Below are 15235 nucleotides of genomic sequence, written 5' to 3' on the forward strand. Positions count from 1 at the left end.
CCATATCGCGATACACGATATATATTTTGACATTTCCTCTAAAGCACTTAAAAATGCTTGATTTAACCCTTTGATGCATACAGTCACGCCAATATGATTATAATAAGTCCCTGCAACATATGTTTGCATTATTAAACCATGAAGATGCTTTAAAAAATAATTTAATGAAAATGTACTAAGAGTAGTCTACTGACACTAATACAAATTTAGTGTATTTATTTACATCTAAGACAATTTATATAAAAACTCTTGGGTGCCTAAGACTTTTACACAGTACTGTGTTTTCTATCCACTTTAGCCAAACACACACACATATATATATATATATTATATACACTACTGTGAGAAAATAATAATCACACACAAAGGTATAATGGCTTATAGCAGACTTAATGATTTTAGAATATTTCAGATAATGAAATTAAATGTTTATCATCAACTATCCAGTTAGTATTTATACTGTCTGTAACGTTTGGCTACTGAATGTAGAGGGAGAGAGAGGGGGCGAGAATGAACAAGAGAGCCAGCCCCCCCCCCCCCCCCCCCTCGGGTTTTGATAGTCTAAGCTGCCGTAGGTGATGACGTCACACTCTAATGTAAACAGGAAGCGATGGAGACACAAAGAGATGGAAATTGGATGATATACAGAAACGAATAACCAATAAATATGAAGTTATGTTTAAACTTCTGTTGTCAAGCGTAGTCAATATAACCCACCCCCTTTCCTCACGAATGGAACTAGTCTTGTGGAGTCCGCTTTGACCGTTTTCCAGGGCTAGCAGCTATCGCTAGTTAGCTTAGCATAATCCTAATGGATACCTTGGTTAGCAGCTACCGTTAGCTCATTGCTCGTGTCAATTAAATTGCATGTTATTAAAGGTCCGCGCTGGTCTGTCTAATGAAATTACAACCGCAACATTATATCGCACTGTACAGCCCTGACTACACTAACGTTAGCCTATAGCTCCGCCGTCCCTGTTACACTCGGGACCAATACACTAACGTTAGCCTATAGCTCCGCCGTCCCTTCTCGAGGAAAGCACTGCGAGTGTCTCTCGGCCGCGGGCGGCGCCATATAAACTAATACTCTATGTTCGCGATATAGTACAGTACTACATCTCGGGTAGAACAATCCGCGATACATCAAGTATACTCGATATATCGCCCACCCCTAGGGGGGGGTGTAACTGTACATTGGATTATCAACTAAACCGAAACAAGTAGGCTCCCTTAACACTTTAAGTGCCGAAAACGTGTTTAGGCGTCTTTCCTAGCCATGCTAAAGTTGCCGACGACGCCCTAACTCGTCTTTAACACTTTGGTTGCCTAAGGTTAAATTAATGATATACCATAGATTGCCAGTGCTATTTGTCTATGGAGAAAGTCCCCTTCTTTGCAGGGCTATAACTTTTTAAATTCTATTGCTACATTGCCATTATTAGGGCCCATTCAAAGTCCTATATGTATTGTTCATTGTGTAGCAACGTTAAACTTTTTCATTCACATATTCATAGTAAAGTATGGTCTAATGTATAAGTATGTTTTCATCTCTTTCTGCAGCTTTCTCCAGAACGTGATATATAGCCCCAAATGCATAATATTGATGATGAAATACAGTTTGATGGCAATCAGCGCGATATAAAAAATTCCAACTAGACGTACTTCTAGAAGTTACTACACGTCATCTGATGTTGACCGGATGGGCGAGGGGGCGTTTATAATTCCGTGGGCAGCGTTATACCAATCATCTAATGTGGGTCAAATGTTGATAATATCAGTTATTATCGAAGACGGTAACGTTACACGCTGAAACTCACCCCAGTCTCTGCGCGCCGTTGGGCGATCATCGTCGAGTAGAAATTTTATCATTATGGGATATATTATTACCCGGTCCATCTCCAGCTTGTATAATGGTATATACGTCCAAATCATGTTGTTTATCGAGTTATTGGCAATCGATCGCTATGTAGTGTGACGAGCTAGAGTGCCGGAACCTATCTCGAGTGGCCGGAAGCAATACGGACATCTAGCACAACCTCTACTGCGCTTCCTGTTAAGCGGTTGCGCGATCGGCCACCAGATGGCGCTCCTGAACCGCCAGAGAGCTCAGTGGGTCCTGCTGGTGTATCTCAGGCCAGCGGAGGGACATTATGAATCCGATCGCAGATTTTTGAAATATTGATATAAAGACGACGTACAGCGTCCCCCGGCAACTTTAGCATGGCCAGCAAAGACGTCTAAAGACGGCTCCCGGCAGTCAAAGTGTTAATATCAATATTTCAAAAATCTGTGACCGAAATCATATTTTTCCTCCGCAGCCCTGAGACACAGTACTGGCCTCCTCTCAACCCTCTAGCGGTTCAAGAGCGCCATCTGGTGGCCGATCGGCAGAAGCAACAAACAGGAAGTCATGTGGATGAAGTGCTGATCACCCATATTACTTCCGGCCACTCTCTATAGCTCCCGCGACTCTATCTTGAAACACTCGATAAACGATCGCTCGCCCTAACTCAATAAACAACGTTATTTGGACGTATATACTAGTATACAACCTGGAAATGGACCGGGTATTTCGACATCCCATAATGGAAAACTGTCTACCCCACGCTGATCGCCCAACGGCCCGCGGAGACGGGCGAGTTTTAGCGTGTAATATTACCGTGTTCGACACTAACTGCTATGATGAACATTTGACCCACATTAGATGAATGGTATAACGCTGCCCACGGAATTATAAACGCCCCCCCGCCCATCCGGTCATCATCAGATGATACGTAGAAACTTCTAGAAGTACGTCCAATTGAAATTTTTTATCTCGCACAGATTCCTACCAAACTGTATTTCATCATCAATATAATGCATTTGGGGCTATAAATCACGTTCTGGAGAAAGCTGCAGAAAGAGATGAAAACATACTTATACTTTAGATCATATTTTAGTATGAATATGTGAATGAAAAAGTTTAACGTTGCTACACCATGAACAATACATATAGGACCTTGAATGGGCCCTAATAATGGCAATCTAGCAATAGAATTTAAAAAGTTATAGCCCTGCAAAGAAGGGGAACTTCTCCATGTTAAATAGAGCTGGCAACGGATGGTATATCATGAATTTAGCCTTAGGCAATCAAAGTGTTAAGACGCTAACGCTATTAAAAAAAAAAATACAGTGGAGGTTAAAATAAGAATATGACTTGGCCTGGAAAAAAAGCAGTCAGGAGATGTATTTTTGCTTTAATTCCTGTAATGGTTAACACATGTCTTAGTCAAAAGCATGGCTGGCTCTGTAGATTAGACTATCATACCTAATGAAGGGTACATTATAAGCTAACGATAGATAAGTGAACTACTAATAAACACAATGTGAATATTATATTTAATATCTGGTAATGGATCTCTTACACAATGGACCCTTTCTTTTTATGCCAGATATGCTATAATCGCAAATGAAACAACATTTTAACATGAATTGCATTCCACCAGGTTTTATCTTGCTGGTTGAAGGAGATGCTGGATATCTTGACGGGTAAGAATAATTGACTGATTCTGGTGCACATCTAATTCAAAGTCGATGATTATTCAAGAGTAGTGGACAGATGTGATTTCTGAGAACTTATACACTGAGACGTTAATTGTATCTGCTTTATTTACACGTTAAAAAAAAACTGCTATAAGACTTGCTCTTGTCTCAACAGGTATCTAGCAGAATATGAAGGAGTATGAAGAACTTGGACAGATGAGGTACGATGGCAATCAGTCACAAGTTTAGCTTGGCTTAACTCTTAAATTAAAAAAAACTACACGATATCTATTATGATGACCTCATTTGCTACTCTTGACAATCAGGATGACGAACCCGCAACCACCAATTGCATTATCTGAAATACGGATATCGTCTCAACTTGAATCCTTGCGTTGTCTTGACATGAATGACTAGTGGCTAATTTTCTTTTTCCTTGCAGTTGCAAAGTCTTCTGCTAACCTATTAAGTGATGTCCAGGCAAACTCTTACAGCCTCCCCAGGGCCAACTGTACCATGACAGGTAATATACCAGACTGTTTTATTGGCACTACAAAGACTTCTACTGTCAATGATGATTGTTAAAAAAAACAATGGGAATCTCTCTGAATAAGAATGAAAGAGGCTTGTTTTCCTGATGCAGTATACTTTGAACTGCTACACAGTCTTCATTGTTGATGTAAACTAATGTTATGATTGATTTACAGATGGCCTCTTCTGATCAGTTTACTCGGGTGAGTTACAACCTTGTGCTTCATGGGTCTCCCTCACTGTTCCCTGGCTGTATATGTAACGACACCATCTATGTATTGCATACATATCATAACTCTAATGCGCCCAGCCTGGATGCACTTCTTCTCAAACCCACTCTTCCCCCAAAACATTCAGTTTGTTTACCAGTGTTGTGTTTTCCTGAGCACACTTTATGTCAAAGTGCGCGTGGCTCAAGTTGATGATCATTATTGGACTACTTGACTATTTTGGGGGAAAGGTGACGTTGCGCTGTCCGTTGTGAGTTCTTGGAGACTACTGGAATAGATTAAGTGCCTCCAGGTGGGTCTCACATTTTTGAATGAACCAGTTCCTGACTCTGTATACAGTCCCTGTAGTACAGAGCAGGGTTCACACCACAGCCAGCCACATTATTTCACTACAATGACTGTTATGATCCAGATGTATGGCCACATTTCTCCCTTCTGTGATGACACGATGACGAGTCGGAACGGGTCACAAGTCTGTCTGTGGGGCTTCTGGGTCAGGACCATGTTCTTTGGTTTTGGTTCAGTTCCTCAGAGCAGCGTGTCCTTTCAGTTGAAGACATGGAGGCATTTGTCTGAGAAGGTCTTAAGCCCGGAGCCCTATTTTCTGAAAATCCGCCTAAAATACATAAGTAAATGGAATATTGCTCCACTTCTACAAGGTCCATTTGCATCTAGGGACATCTATGGACCTCAGTGAATGTATTCCCAGTGTCAGAAATATTGTGGTTATTACTAGGCTTGCTTAAATTGTGATGAAACAAAGGATAATATGAATTATGATTTGTCTTTGTATCTTTAATAATAATAACTTTATTTGTATAGCACTTTTCATACAGAGGTTGCAGTTCAAAGTGCTTCACAACAGTAAAAAATACAGGCATAAGCGAGCATAAAAAGAACAGGTAGAATCACAGTGTTTCACATTAGGATCTAGCATCCCAATAGGCTCTCCGCTTATAGTTTTCAGTAACACAAATGGTAAAAATAGTAAAATAAAAATAAAATAGAATAAAATAAAAATTATAAAATAGAACGGACATAAAAAATACAGGCATGAGCGAGCATAGCAAGATATGGCAAGTGACAACAATGCATAAAGTTTACAGACAATCCATGCTGATCTGCCATAAGCATAAGATTACAGTCTGTTCTAACAAACCAAACTGCTACAGCCAGGACACAGTTTATCTTTGATGGTGAATAACACCATGCTAATAATGACCAGGCATGAAAAACTGCCACTGATCTCGTTCAGTACCTTCTTGAGATAATGTGTACAAAAAAATCTAAGGAAATGAATAAAGGGGGTGGTGCAGTGGGCAAGGCGCTCACCACGAATACTGGAGGCTGGGCTCAAACAGATAATCTCCCTGTTCGAGCCCAGCGCTCCACATTGCTTTCAGTTTAGCTGGTCGTCCGCACTAATACACATTGGCAGTATTAGGGGGAGGGAAAACTGATGGGTGGGGATCGGGCGTTGTGGACAGCGACTCCTACAGGTCGGTTGGTGCGCCTGCGCACTAGAATCAGGAAGCGACGGGGGCGGGGCCCCTCCAAAGCCCAGACCCCGACGCTGAAAGATCGGGCCGCGCGGGTGGAAATATGCGACTGCTGTTACCTCGAGTATCGGATGGGACTCGTGCTATGTATGACTTAGTCCACATTGCAGCCGGCTTGTGGGAGGCATGAAACTGCGTTCAGGGGAGGGTTGAATTGGACGATACGAAAATTGGGATGGGAGAAAAATAGAAAATGGGAGAAAAAGTGGATAAAAAAAAGGGAAATGAATAAAGGGAAGATGATTAAACGGAAGGTTTTGTAGATTCAGTACTGAATTCTCTAATCCGGACCAATGCAATTTGAAATATTATAGAATAGCAGTCTTATAAATTACCTTATAGCCAATTCACACTTATGGATTGTGCCAAATCTTATATTTCAAATGGCAGAGTTCAATTTGTATTTAGTATCACCAGGCGTGCATAAGAACGGATAATGAAATCGACTGTGTATACAGTAGCTTTTTTTTTATCAGGGTGCAACCGTTTTGAAACTAATTTCAAATCCAATTGTTGCTACATGCTAAAAATAGGGAAGAGAAACTAACCGCTTCAATATGTCTACAGTTAAGTGTTGTGGTTTAGTATCCTGAATAATAAGATATATTAAAAAAAAATCATACAGAAGTATGAAGCTTGAAACCCCATAGAGGCTTTTGGGAAGTGTCGTTTGGAAAAATTCCAACACTTATCAAAAGCTACCGGTGTCCTCTACAAAACTACAATTCTACTACTATACTACAACTACAACGTTCACATTTTCCAAAATAGTCTCTTGCAAAGTAAACCAGACCAAAAATGATCTAATACTTTAACCTATTGGTAAACGAACGTAGTGATGATTATATACATTATAAATGCTGTGACATGGTTATGATGTTTATACTTTAATACGTTTGAAAAATAAAACTATACTTTTGTATGACGTGATGTCATTTTGGGTCCTGTCGGGTGGAAGAGGTTAAGTATTTATTTTATTTGCATCTACCTTACAGATTCGAATGAATCTCTGCAGAAATGCGCCTATGGCCACCACCAGGACAGTTAATGAACCAAAATGTTGTGTTGGCACTACATGGGACTTCTACTGTCAATGATGACTTGTTAAAAACAATGGGAATCTCTCTGAATAAGGATGAGGAAATTCAAGTTTTCCTGATGCAGTACATTTTAAATGGCTACACATTCTAAATTTGATGTTAACTAATGTATGCTTATACATTTTACAGGTTGCCTATGTTCCTCGATTAGTTGACTGGTGAGTTACAACCTTGTGTTTAGGGATGCCCCGATCGATCGGCCACCGATCGTTATCGGCCGATAATCAGTATAAATATGCGATCGGTGATAATGCTTTATTTTCGCCGATCGTCAAAACCGATCTCACTCGCTGTCGCTGAGTTCTGTCTCAGACACCGGGTGGTGCGGCGTCTGCTCATCCCTCCAGCCCCTCCCGCACGCATGTAAACATGGGTCTAGTCTAGTGGGACGGGACACGGGAGGACGGCGTCTCCCTGAGCTAACGTTAGCTTAGCTACCGTTACAAAATGACCCAGTCAACTGTTCACTTTTAGTTTAATACATGATGAGGCATTGTCTAACCGAACGGTATCTAGCCGGCCAGCTACCGATAGCTCCTGACATCAACAAACGCTCCAGCAAGTCTAGTAGAGACGTGTATGATACCTCAGCTAGCTCACGTTAGCGCAAGTTAGTTCACTGTTCAAAACAAAATGTCCCATTGAACTAAATAATTCACTGAGGCGTTGTATTAATGTTATATATCCGGCTAGCAGTAGCTACAGATAGCTCCTGATATCAATGTCTTATAACACTGATTCGATGCGTATTCGAGCTGAGGGCTTGCTAAGCACAGTAACGTTATACCAATAGGGTCCAGCTGCAGCGCAGGAGAATCCTGGCTGTAGCTCGAGGCTACTCGAGTATAGGTCCAGCTGCAGCTCCGGAGAATCCTGGCCGTAGCTGGAGGCTACTAGAGTACACACAGACAGTGGAGCTTGTTGCGTAATGGCGATGTCTCGCAGATAATACAAGTACAAGTCTAATTATATAATATATATATTTTATAAAAAAATTACCGGTATATAAAATAAAGTTTAATTTTTTTTAATCAAAAATGATCGGTATCGGCCGATATGGCGCACGACGATCGGGTATCGGTGGCAAAAAACGTGATCGGGCCATCCCTACTTGTGTTATGTGGGTCTCCTAGTCATCTGTGACCCGTTCCTCATAGTGGATAACTGAGTTGGCTGAATAAGATACATTTTGACAGGCATGTGATTTTCTGTTCCCATGCTCAAATGATGAATTAAGTGTTGGTAGGGACATCTGATTAAAGTTTAGGAAACGCCAACCTTTCTGACTGTATGGGAGCATGGCAGCAATGGACATGTTATCTCAAATTTGACATCCGACACATCTACTTGATGTGAACTAATGTATTATTTATTTTACAGGTTGCCCATGTTCCTCAGATCAGTTGACTCTGGTGAGTTACAACCTTGTGTTATGTGGTTCTCCTAGCCATCGGGACCCGCTCCTCATACGTGGATAACAGAGTTGGCTGGATAATATGAGTTTGCCAGCCATGGGATTTTCTGTTCCTTGGAGCAAGCTTAGATTTTAGCCTGACCTGTTACCAGAGCAACGATTCCCTCACCTAACCTGCAAAAAAGCAGCTATATTCACTGGATTATTCTATCCTAATTTTATTATACATTTTCATGAGGCCATCTGAAAATGTCTCCCAAGCTTGTTCTCAATTTAGATACTTAGGCAGTTTTATATTTCACCATATGGATTATTTTTGTAATTTACTAAACGAGTCAAGTCGAAAGTTTCCTGGCTTTCTCCATAATGCCCCATCTTGGTTTGTCCAAACAAACCGCTTGTGTAGGCAACCTGTGTGGCCAGATGCAAATTTGCAAGATGATCAACACTGCATAAATCATATTATCCATCTGTTAAAGGATAACTCCACTATTTTGGGAAATTGGACACAATAAAAAGTTAGGGGGCTAATAACCCTTGCCATAATTTCAGTGCGCCCCTAACTTTTGATTGCAAGGTCTGACATTGACCCCCTTTTCAGGAGTTGACCTAGAGCCCACCAAGGTCATGCATATCAAGTTTGGTCAATGTCAGACCTTGCAATACACTGTAAGGCACTGTAAGGCTACTGTCCTGCCTCACTTACAGTGATGAAGCTAAGCTATGCTAACGGAGCGTCTATTCCCAAAGCTAAAATGCACGCACAGAGACAAAAAAGGTATGCATCTTCTTGTCTAACTCCAGGGAAGATGTTAAATAAGCGAATTTCCAAAAATAGTAGAGTTATCCTTTAAGCGTAGGAACCCATTTAGTCTGGATTGTTGGCAAATACAGTCTGGATTGTTGGCAAATACTATGCGTTTGCCTTCAAATGCTACATTTTCCCACATTTCTGTCTTGATACAATGATGAAATTATAGTTCAACAGATTAACCATGAAGAACTACTAGCATTGTCTTTCGCTCCTATCTGATGTATCGACCTCAGATGAGTCTGGACCTTGTGTGTAAAACAAAGGAAATTAAACTTTTTTTCTCATTCCTAGAAATGCTTGAAATGGCTTCATCTTACCAGAAAGGTAAGCCTTCATCGTGTTTTGTTTGTAGGGTTTGGGAAGATGCATTTAGCCATACAAGCCACCATACACATACAGGGTAATTCCCATTGATTGTGTTGATGGGTGCATTTATGGGGTAAAGTCTGCCACAAGTCTCACGGAAATCATGGCAGTAGTTCATCAATTAACAATTAAGCTACTAGCTGTATTTTTGTACCTCAATTTGTTAAAGAAAATCTCTCTTCTTCTCTAGAAACCTAGAAATGTCTGAATCCAGTGTATTTTGGTTTTGGAGGTACCTCAATTGGAGCTGATTTTGGTAAGCATGTTATGACCCGTTACATGGTGTTTTTCTTTTTTACAATTTGATATGATTCTTTTGAATCAGGTCGCTGATCCTTTTGAGGAAAATATCACTTTCTGATCTAGATTGTAATCTAACCCCTAATGCTACACAAAGGATTAGATTAAATACTATTGCGCTTGTGTTGTTTCACAGGTGAGATGGAATTCTCAAAGGATGCCTGCACAAGATGGAAGTGAGTAGAAGTAAGGCAGATCTGTCGGGGCCTCTCTGGGTAGAATTTCAGGCCATGTACACACGTCGTACAAATGCATTGTTCTAGTTGAAGTTCACTCATATTTTGCTGTTGGCAACAGTTATCTCTGGCTTCCAGCAAGATGAATGAATTGCACATGTGTCTGTACAGTGTAATCTCGGGTCTGAAACAACCACCCATGTACAAGTGTCACTGGTCCATTCTCCATCCTATTGCCTGGCCTCGTGGATTCCACATGCAGCACTGTGCCCACATTCTCAATGTGTATGCCAGAGAAATGGATGAATATAAAGCTCTTGTTCTTAAAAGTTTTATAGTAATTGTATTAATGACTACTTAAAAACTCACAACCAGAAGAGGCCAGGCAAATGGCACACGAGTGAGATGTGACATGGTGTGGCCTGTGTGATGATAAAAAGTAACGTCTGACATCAACCGTGGAGTCAGTAATTAGCTCTAGCTGATCTGGGCAGTGCTGCTCTTGCATCCAAATGCTTAGTTTGCATGGTTGATCCTAATGTTGGTCCGTCTCCCCAGGTACTGTGACAATCCAGCCAGCACTTCCTATTTGCTTTAAGGTGAGACTAGTACACTTCAAATGGGGATGCACAATACCTGAAACTATCGGTATCTTGACTTTTTGTAAATATGCCACAAATGTTTATTGGTGCATCCCTATTAGGAGGTACTTCCTGTATGGATGAATGATGTTTTACAAATGTCTGACCTGAACATTTAATGTGGACATAATTATTTACTGACTATCCTTGTTTGCATAATAATATGATTTAATGACTCAGGAGTAATTTATTAAAACACACTGCTTTTGATCTTCAGGTGTTTGCTGGATTTTGATCGACCATGGTAAGTGTTTCAGTAAAATGCACTGAGGCAAGTCCAGAAACTTTGTAGAAATAAACCTTGGCTTGGCCAACATGATACTTTATCTTGGTACGTCAATCTTTGGCTTATCTAATGTTACCGGATGAAATTAAGTTGGTAATCTACTTTACACCCAAGGGAGTGCAGGCTCTAGTGAAGTTGATTGGATGAGTGGTTAAACGCTGCAGGCAGCAATACCGGGGGCCAAGCAATTGTCATGTTCCTAGCAGTAGTTAATCTAAATTGAGTTTCTGGACATGGTCTTTAATAAATAAAACCTGTGATTAATGATTTTGCCAGATGAATTCCTTTGATTATAACATTACCGTTCCATTTCATACTGAGGTTGGTAAAAGTCAATACAATCATGATGTGTGTTGAGTTCCAAAAATAATGCCTCCCCCCCCCCCCCCCCCCCCCCCCTTGCAACTAGATTGGATGACTGTGCCTGGATGCAGTTATGGCAGTTGGGACAATGGGCAAGCACCACCATGAAGATGTAAATCCAATGCTCCAGTGAGTGTCATTCATGCTAGTCCACAATCCTCCATTTGCAGAAATTAACATTGGCTTGGCCAACACTTAGTTTCTGGAAATGGCCCATTTTATAAACTTACAACCTGTGATGAATGATTTTGCCAGATGAATTCCTTTGATTATAACATTACCGTTCCATTTCTTACTGAGGTTGGGACAAGTCGATAATGGATTCTCAAAAAATCCCTTTGTCATTAAACTAGATTTCTTTTTTTCAGATCGGAGGCCTGCTCTTCATGTTGGCCTGGAAGCTGTGCGTATGAAGTATGGACAAGAAGCTTTTGCAACAGATGAAATGCATTTCAGTTTAACTTTACAAATTGCAGAATGGGTACAGTACAGCTCAATACAAACAACTGCTAAGAGGATGCAGACCAGAAAAATACTTTAGTTTTATGATGTACCTGGCGATCATTCTTTTACCTACAACTAAGGACGACACTCGGGGCCCATGGGGTCAATCGTTGCACCTGTAACGGAGGTACTGTGAGTATCCAGTCACGATGGACTTCCAAGTGTTGTGAAGTGACTGTGGACATTAGTGGTACAGCAAGTTAAACTCACTCCCCCTTAACCCATTGAAACCGGGAAACACATTTGTGTGTTAAATATACATTATACAGGCTATATAATGCATTATTAGCAGGTGTTTCAATTTTAAATGGGTTAAAAGGCATCCAGACACATTACCAAGAAGTGAATTCACCTCTTGGTATAGTGGTCTGCGATGTCGTCGGGGTTCGAGACTCACTCGGGGCAATCCCTTAACACAACACAGCGATGGCAATAAGAGACCGGTCACAGTGGTGCCTATATGCCCTGGGTGGAGTGAGTTTAGGGGTGTGAGTGTAACTGAGGTACCGCGAGTATCCACAGTCAAGATCGACTTCAAGTGTTGTGAAGTGACTGTGGACGTTAGCGGTACGGCAAGTTAAACTCACTCACTCAGAGATGGCCATACGAGACGGGCTACACACCCCCACCCTTTTGTCTGGCTTATCGGTGACCGGACAACCACAAGGGTTTGTCTCAGACCTTTATACACATTTAATTTGTTTGTGACGGGTTTGGGGTGCGCCCGGATGATGGTCGCTCCTCTCCTGTTATGCATCGCAAGTTTGTGGAGAACCTGGTGCTAAATCACTTGTAAGATACCTGATTCTGGGTCAGGGTTTCGTCTGTAGCTTACTCGCTGCAATCTGTTAAATCAGCCCTCGATCCCAAGCTTGACTTGTCTGTTGCCTCCCTCCACCTTCGCGCCCCACTCCTCCCAATTATACAATGGCATGCAAATTTCTCGACTCTGATTGGCTGAAACAGTCGAGTTACACGTGGGTATTTGTTATAACCAGTTACACGTGGGTATTTGTTATAACCAACGCTCTTGGTCCCAGGACCCGCCCACAACCGAATTGCTATCAATCCGCCGTGCGAGTTTTTAGAAGTGAAAGCAAGATGGCGGACAGTAAACGTTACGAAAGGATATGTTGATGGGGTCATAAAGACTAAATGAAAAACGATTCTGTCACTGCGAATGTGTTAGTTTCTTAAACAATGTTGGATTATGTAATTGGTGGGTCATGAGTCATTGTTGAACAAAATATGCGAATTGATTTAATTGCACATTTGATTACTGTCCGCCTTGTTTCCAACTGGTTAAGCTTGGCGACTCTTTCGAAGTTTGTTAAGCTTAGAGTTTGTCTTTAGAGCAGGGCGATAGACCACCAGCCCTGATTCCAAACTCTTAAGCTTACCCAACTTCGAAAGAGCGACTTCGAAAGAGTCCAAGATTGACCAGTTGGAAATCAAGGCGGACGTAATAAAATTAGCATTCAATCAATTCAATAATCCACGCTCACTTAAAACCGTGCACCGCCCAGCTGCTTCTATAGAAAGTAGGTTTACATTTTTTTTTTTTTTTTTTTTTTTTTGTAATAAAAAATTCCCTATAGGGCAAAGACTTTTTTTACCTACTTTCTATAGAAGCATCTAAAGTGGTCTGCACACGGCGGGCGACAAACGTCGCCTGGCGATGCGATCGCCTGTTGCTCAACGACAATCGCTTGTCCCCCCACACCAGAGGCGACCGTCGCTCTGTCTAGCTGGGGGTGTGGTTACTTGTTTCCCCCCGGGAGATATAGGAGGACGGACCGCCGGGACCGGACGTCATGTTGTTGTGAAGTGAGCATATTAGCAGCTCTTCACTAGCACTAGCAGGTAGCTGTGTTGCGCGTTACGAGGTAATATTAACCTGTAAAACCCATATTGAGCTGGAATTAAACCACCATATACGAATACAACCTCTCCTCATTCTTCCTGACATTACTGATCGCTACAATACGTTCACTAGGCACCGATTGGACAAGTATTATTATGCAGCTGAGAGAGAGTTTTTTCACTGAAGACGCTGTTCTGTTCTCAACCATCATTTCTTTGGACAATAAACTGTATAAACCACATCAGCTGCAGCCTGGACATTAAACTCTGTCAACATCCACAACTTATTTTGTTACCCGAGTACAAAAACATCTAGTAGGTGCATCGTGGCGCATTGTCAGTTAGTTAATGACAAGCGGCCACTAAACCTTAAGTTCTCCAACTATTGTTCCTGTTAATAATAATTAACATAAGTAGCATGGTAATAATATGTAGGTTATTGATCAATGAATGTATTGATACATTAATGGTGTACAAATGATACACCAGTAGAAGTCATGTTATTTCCTCATTGTCCTTTCAGTGTCGCCTCAAAAAATAGGATCAAGGCGATTTTTAGCCAGGCGACAGAAATAGCTGCGCGACCGTCGCTTCAAAATCTCCTGCCGTGTGGGTTCTCCCATTCATAACAATGGAGGCAATACAATTCTGTCGGTCGCCTCGCTAAAAAAATCGGTCGCCTGGCTAAAATCGCTCGCCGTGTGGGGACCCCTTAAGAATGAAGTTCTATAGAAAGTAGGTTAAAAAAAAAGTTGGATGTGTTAGTTGAGTGGCTTATAGAAATTGGATCACACCTATGGGGGTCTAACGACCCTCTGCGATCTAATGCATAATAGTACGCTATTAATGCCTCTTTTTTTAGATTAAGATTAACGTTTAGTAAAATCTAGAAATCACTCGGGTGTATTGTTGATACTGTTTGTTATTGTTTTGTCATTATTGTTACTGTTGTGTTAGTGTTTAATAAAAAATATTTATAAAAAAATAAAGCCTTTCGTCTTGTTTACATAAGCCATTTGTATGTGCCATAAACATGACACCCAGAGTTGTCTTTATTCATAATTATATATAATATCAGGGATGTAATTTTCCGGTTTTTCTGACCTAAAATCATGATAAAAAAATATTCATTTATTTATATATATAAATTAAAAAAATATATATTGAGCTTTATGTATGTTTTGATTATTTTTTCACCTGGTCTAAGCGAAACGCGAAAGCAACATTTATCAGACTGGCTATTCTTGCATAACAGATTTTCATTGGCTATCGATAATGTTAGCAGTTATGTTGAGTGGCGCGAGATGCAGTAAAGACGTCGACACACTAGGAAACACACTTAACACTGGATTGCTTTTGTAAAACTGACCAACCAGGGAAGGTTACTTGCAAGCAGTGCAGTAATCTGCCACTCAACACTACTCAAGGGAGAGCAAGCATTGTCCAGTTAATGTGAAGCTCTGTAGAAACATCAAACTCAAGCATGAGGTACAGAAGTCGATTGATTGATTGAAAAGTTTATTAACAGATTGCAGAATGGGTACAGTACAGCTCAATACATACAAT

General features: G+C 40.9%; 1 protein-coding gene across 1 annotated transcript in view; it reads left to right on the forward strand.

Moving 5' to 3' along the window:
* LOC311230405 (nucleolar protein 56-like) overlaps positions 1-14640 on the forward strand; it is a 35703-nt gene extending 21063 nt beyond the window's left edge. The window contains exons 18-30 of the mRNA XM_084316674.1: positions 3486-3528; positions 3698-3743; positions 3965-4045; positions 4230-4256; positions 7072-7100; positions 8323-8354; positions 9462-9494; positions 9727-9792; positions 9973-10012; positions 10571-10611; positions 10871-10897; positions 11349-11431; positions 11671-14640. The gene's annotated coding sequence lies outside the window, so the exon portion shown is untranslated. The remainder of the gene's footprint in view (positions 1-3485; positions 3529-3697; positions 3744-3964; positions 4046-4229; positions 4257-7071; positions 7101-8322; positions 8355-9461; positions 9495-9726; positions 9793-9972; positions 10013-10570; positions 10612-10870; positions 10898-11348; positions 11432-11670) is intronic.
* The last annotated feature ends 595 nt before the right edge of the window (positions 14641-15235 follow it).

Source organism: Notolepis coatsorum (assembly GCF_963971535.1).
Source record: "Notolepis coatsorum genome assembly, chromosome: 6".
Classification (NCBI taxonomy): Eukaryota; Metazoa; Chordata; class Actinopteri; order Aulopiformes; family Paralepididae; genus Notolepis; species Notolepis coatsorum.